Genomic DNA, 6,000 nt, shown 5'->3' with positions numbered 1-6,000 from the left:
CTCGTGATTTGAACACAAATAAAATTTACTTGGAAAACTGTAGCCATTAAAATCATTAAAGTATCCCTGGAACGAGAGGGTGGTTGATTAATATTGATAGATGCCGTTGTTTGAATGGTGCTGTGACATATGTCACAGCGCCATTCTCTCAGTTCAGTGTCCCCATTCTAGCCAAAATCTTTGACTGACTACAACGTTGAATATATGCGGGGAGGAAATGGCAGCTCAAAGAGTCCAAATCACATTGTATGGCAATGAAGGCCATGTACACTGCTGCCATAGGAGCATTAGTGTGAACTAAATACAAATACTGCACATCATTTCAAGGCAGAGTTTAATTCATATCCTATTCTAATTAAAAAAAACTAAATCTAAACCACGCACAGTGTTCACAGAAATATATACATTACAGATTGCTAGTACTCTAACAGATGCTCATGGATCCCATAGCAGTCTTCAAAAACATACAATCTAGCTATATACTGTACAAATTGCTTGAAATAAAATCTATTACATTTGTGTAATCTGGTAACTTGCATTTTCCTACCAATACCCCTGATGCAATTGTTAACGTCCATGAGCTTTTTCTTCTAACCCTTCATGAACTGTACATATGACCATCCATGTACTCAGTAAGTAAGTTAACATCAGTAAAAACTCAAGTTTAAACTCAGAATGTCCTCTCTGCTCTAAAAGGTTAGCAAGCACATGATAACCTTTTTTTTTGGGGGGGGGGGGGGTCACTTTCTAGGGAGCACTGAAAGGGTTAAGACTCAGTGTTTACTGTATGGGTAGAGCTGCCTTGGCAGAGCGCCTGTAGTCTATTCACAGCTGCTGATGAGAACTTATTAGACACTTTGATTTGCCTAAACAAATACAGAGCAGTGAATTTCTTTAGCAACTATACTGTATGTGGAATACAGACTTTTCATTGTGTGCTGTGCAAGAGTTTAGTTATGCTTCAAATAAAGCAAGAAAAATAATAGCAATTGTGGATTAAAGTGGAACTCTGGGAACTGCACAAGAAAATCACCAGCTCCATATTTAGTTTATGGATGGACCCTAGTCCTTCGCTCCTTTCCTCAACAGGTGTCTTTTCCAACATCAAAGTAGAGCTGAGAAGTTATCTCACAGGCATCTTCCAAGATTATCTGCCAATAATATTTTAAAGGGAAAGGGGTCAACTTTAACTGACCGACTTGAGAGGATGGGGGACAATTGCCAAGTACACTGCATCTATGCTGAGGAGAAGTGGCCCGCAAAGGAACCTTCTTGGCAGTTGGCACGTGAACATCTGCAATCATTAGAAATTAACTGTAAAACAAAATGTTGCCTTCTTAAAACAAGGTATTTGCGATAATTCAGGTTGGAGTGTGCTCTGAGGTGACCCACAATGCATCACTGCTAAATATGCAAATTTTTCCTGAAAGCTAAACACTTCCAGAAACGCTGGAATGCAATTATGTGTCCGCTTGTTAATATTAAAGAGCCACACTAATCCAACATGTATACAGATTGTTTCGGATTGGTTTATCCTCATCAGTGCATGGCATTGATTAATATGGCTCTATGGGACGCTCCAAAAGCTCACTCCAACCTGAATAATCACAAATACCTTCTACTTAACCATTAAGGACCATGGGCTTACACCCCCCCCCCCCCCCCCCCCTAGTGACCAGGCTATTTTTTTACAATTTAGTGCTCTGCAGCTTTAATATCTCGCTGCACAGCCATACTACTCAGCACACAGGTGATTCCCCCCCTTTCTGCCCACCAGCAGAGCTTTCTGTTGGTGGGCTCTGATAGCTGCTGCGGGGATTGCTTTTTTTTATTAATTTATTTGTGTGGGGTTTTTTTTTTAATTAAAATGTACTATTTTTATTAACTCCTCCCTCACCCCCCCCCCCCCCAACAGCCAATGACAGCGATCGGCTCTCATAGGTATCAGCCTATGAGAGCCGATCGCTCTGTGAGCCTCTCCAGGGAACAGCCGAGTGACACGGCTGTCCCCAGTACAGTGCTGCCGTAGATCGCAGCACTGTACATTGTAAATAGACAATGTAGTTTGCTGTGTAACAGTCTCCTATCGGCGATCAGTGCCGGTAGACTGATGACGGAGCGGTCCTCCGTCACTCAAGCGGGCATGTGCGTGCATTGGCGCCCACAATCCCCTGTAAAACCCCGCCCCAGGACTTGATGACTTTTGGCGTTAGGCGATCTTTCGGCTGCCACCTTCCCAACGCCTATCGGCATTAGGCGGTCAGGATGGGTTAAAGAAGGCAAACTTCTGTTTTACATTTAGTATTCCCGTACGGAAGCTTTTTGATCCCTTTCAGTGCCTTCCACACTCCTAGGAGTTCTGGTTGACCATGAGCTTGCCGGGCAATCTTGTTATACTGGGGCAACTTATCTTTAACTACTTCTTTGCAGGGGCATAACTACAGGGGAGCAGCCCCTGCGACCGTAGGTGGGCCCCGAGCTGTAAGTGGACTCCAACTACTGCTTCACTCCCTCTGATAAAGAGGCCCACTTTTCAGATCAGGTGTTTTTGTGGCTACATTTGTTATAGGTATGAAGATACTGATGGTCATAGTTGTTTTATGACCCTTGCAAGATGGACCCCCAGGCTGTGAGCATCAAAAGGGGGTAGGCAAGGGAAGGGGTGTGAACATTGGGGGAAGCTGATCAAAGTTTTGCTGGGGGCCCCCATGATTTGTAGTTACGTCATTGCCTCTGTGCTTCAAAAGCACTGCAAATACCATACAAATAAAGTGAGAAAAAAGTTAAATGAAAACTGACAATAATAATAATAATTTAAAAACAAAAAAAGTTTGGCCGGACTCAATATTCTAAAAGCCCGTTTCTGATGGGAATTCTGCTGGTGCCATAAACACTGGTAAAAGATATGGCAAGGAAAGTTGAAGTCTTAGAGGGCACAGAGCCGGCTTTTGTGATATCATTTGACACTTTTCCTGCAGGGCTTGATTACATTGAGCAGCTGACATCATTAAATGTTCCATTCAGTGCTAATGTTCCATGTGCCGAGCTCTGGGGCTTCTTCTGTACTCTCTCCAAATTATACAGCCCCTTTGGCACAGCACACTAGGATACACAATGACTTTTATAATATGACAGCATCCAGTGGTGGAGTCGCTGCCACAGGCTGATATGTAACTCTTTGGTACCAAATTCTCAGCACTGTGTCTCTTTGGCGCATCAATTTATAGGATAAACGAGGTGAGCAATTAAATCTATCTTTACTTACCTGGGGCTTCTTCCAGCCCCATTTGTGTCCCTTGCCGCAGCTCCAGTCTTCTCCGGTGTGTCTCATTGGCAGCCTCTGAAGATTGCTGAGACTGATAGGATAGAATCTTCTGCACATGCGTATGCCGGCCCTGTGCGAGAACGCTCCCAAATCATCGGTGGAAGGCAATCTTCAGAGGCAGCCATGACACCATCGCCTACACCCTGTACACACACTAGGTGAAATGCAGCTGATCACCACCACCTCTGCCGAGAAACCAGTTTGTGTACAGCAGCGTGGTGGATCATTTCGGCCAAGGGATGGCGAAGAGCATTGCTTAGCCCGCTTAGTCCACCTGCCGCATGATATCACTTCTGTTAAGCTCCGCCCCCATAGAAACAGAATGTGTTGCCAACTTGGATATTTGCCATGGCTGCAAACAAAATGCCATCCGTGTTTCCTAGCAGCTTTAGACATTTATAGGCGATAAAGGAAACATCATTTTGATAACATTATGTTTCAAAATGAGTATTGTGACACTGATGTACATCATAGCAACATTTTAACCAAAGTGGAATTGGACTTTTAAATTGCTAGTTTTCTATATGCTAGTCTGCAGACAGGGGACTAGGTAGTTATGAGTCTCTATAGTGAATATTGATGCAGTACACAACTCCTGTCATGTGAGCACTGTAATGAGAGAAATATAGAGCTGGCCACTGGAATCCTTCCAAAATGACTGTCTGACTTTTCTGATGAACTTTTCTAAATCTCTGGCTAAAAACACAATTAGACCTGGGACCCACAAGCAGCACTTTTCTAAGCGCTTGTGATCTGTAAAGCACTTGCTAATGTTATGCTTTTTTTTTTTTTTTTTTGTAAAATCACATCCTTCAAGTGGGATCACACCCATAGCAATACATTAGTAATAGCTTTTCAAATCACAAGCGCTTAGAAAAGCGCTGCAGCTAAAAAAAATTCTGATCATATGACTAGAAGCTCTGTGGAGTTGGCTGCTGTTTGCTGCTCTGATTGCATCAACTTCGCTGTTTAAATAACATAAGCGATGGCACAGTCTCAATCTGTCCAAGAAAATTGCAGTCTACAACACAGATGGTCTTTGTTGCAAGAAGTGGATAGTGTCATGCTCAGGTATTTTAGTGATTTGACAACAGCCTTGCAAGAAGCCTGGAGTGAGGCTGTCTTAGAGAAATCCAGCCTATGGGGCATTTACAGTAAACATCAATAACGTTACGCAGAGAACGCATTGCAATTTTACCATTTATTCCACTGACAAGGCAGACGCACATTGCGCCATTAGCGCCCCCTACTTCACCTAGGTAAGGTCTTTTCCCAACAGATGTCCCAGATATCTCCAGAGCCAGAAAGAAAAAGAGCACAATGACAACAATATATCGATAAATAGATGTCCAATCGCAACGTCAGTCATAAAAGTACTTTGTCATAGGTACCTTTATGACTGACATATGCGATTGAACGCCTATTTATCGATATATTGTCATTGTGCTCTTTCTTTCTGGCTGTAGAGATATCTGGGACATCTGTCTATCTTTTACCTGGCTAAAGTGGTCAAGTGCTTGCCTTATGCACCACTTGGGATGTTGCGACTGGAATTCTATTACCTTTGAAGCTCATTACAACCATGTTGTGCTAGAAATGTTTTGTCAGCGCATATATTGCAAACCGGAACATAGCTATCTGAGAATCAGCCCCTACTATATTGTGGGTTTTGCCAGCTATATTTTTGCTGGATCTAGGGTACTGTTGGGAAACCAGACCGCATGCCTCTTTCCTGCCATAGGATGTATCTGTATGTTTATTACTGATTTTGTATTTAATAAATGTTTTTTCATAATTTTATCTGATGACCCATTGGCCTCAATTCACTAAGCTTATCTCCTGTCTTTAATAACTCTTCTAGAGTTGTTACCATGGTGATACAGCATGTAGTATTCAGGAAACATTTTACATCAGGCAAGCCTAAAAATAACTCTTCTGTCTTTAAATGAACTCTCCAATCCTTAAAATAACTCCAGAGTTAAAGACAGGCTGTTAATAAACTGCATGTGAATATAACTACAGAGGAGGTAAATTAACTACAGAGGAGGTAAATTAACTACAGGAGAGGTAACTTAAGGAATGAAGAGGTAAGATAACTCTCTCACGTGTGGAGGTAAGTTTTCTCTTGCCTTATTATCTCCAGCATGATCTTAGTGAATTGAGGCCATTGAGTGTTTTTGGATTGCAGACCGGGTTCTGCCACCACAATTTCTTGTATTTTGTATCCAAATCACTCTGGGCCATATTCAATTGTATAGACGGTATATTCTTTTTGGACAGCGCGCTGTTGGTTGGGACACACTTTTTTATAATTGCACAATACACACTACATTGTCAGCGGAATTAATGGTAAAGTTGCTGTGCATACTCTGTGCATGGCAATGCTACTGATCTTAAGTGCATCTGCCCCTATATTCACTATATAATTAGCCTTAAAGGGGCTCACTGGCAAAAATTATGCTGTTCCATTTTCCAATCAGTTATTTAATAGGGACGGCATAAATTTCTCCATAGAGCTTGTGTTTAAAAAAAATAGCACCTTACACCAACTTTTCTCTTCTCCACAGCTAATCTTCATCATTAAATCAGCTGTTCCAGATGGGGATGCAATGGGCTGGTTGTTCCCTGCTCTCTGCTAACTGCTAACTGCTATCAGCCTTCTTTCTCTCTCTGCC

This window comes from Hyperolius riggenbachi, chromosome 5 (genome assembly GCF_040937935.1).
Source record: "Hyperolius riggenbachi isolate aHypRig1 chromosome 5, aHypRig1.pri, whole genome shotgun sequence".
In the NCBI taxonomy this organism is placed as follows: Eukaryota; Metazoa; Chordata; class Amphibia; order Anura; family Hyperoliidae; genus Hyperolius; species Hyperolius riggenbachi.
This window is presented reverse-complemented; position numbering follows the sequence as displayed.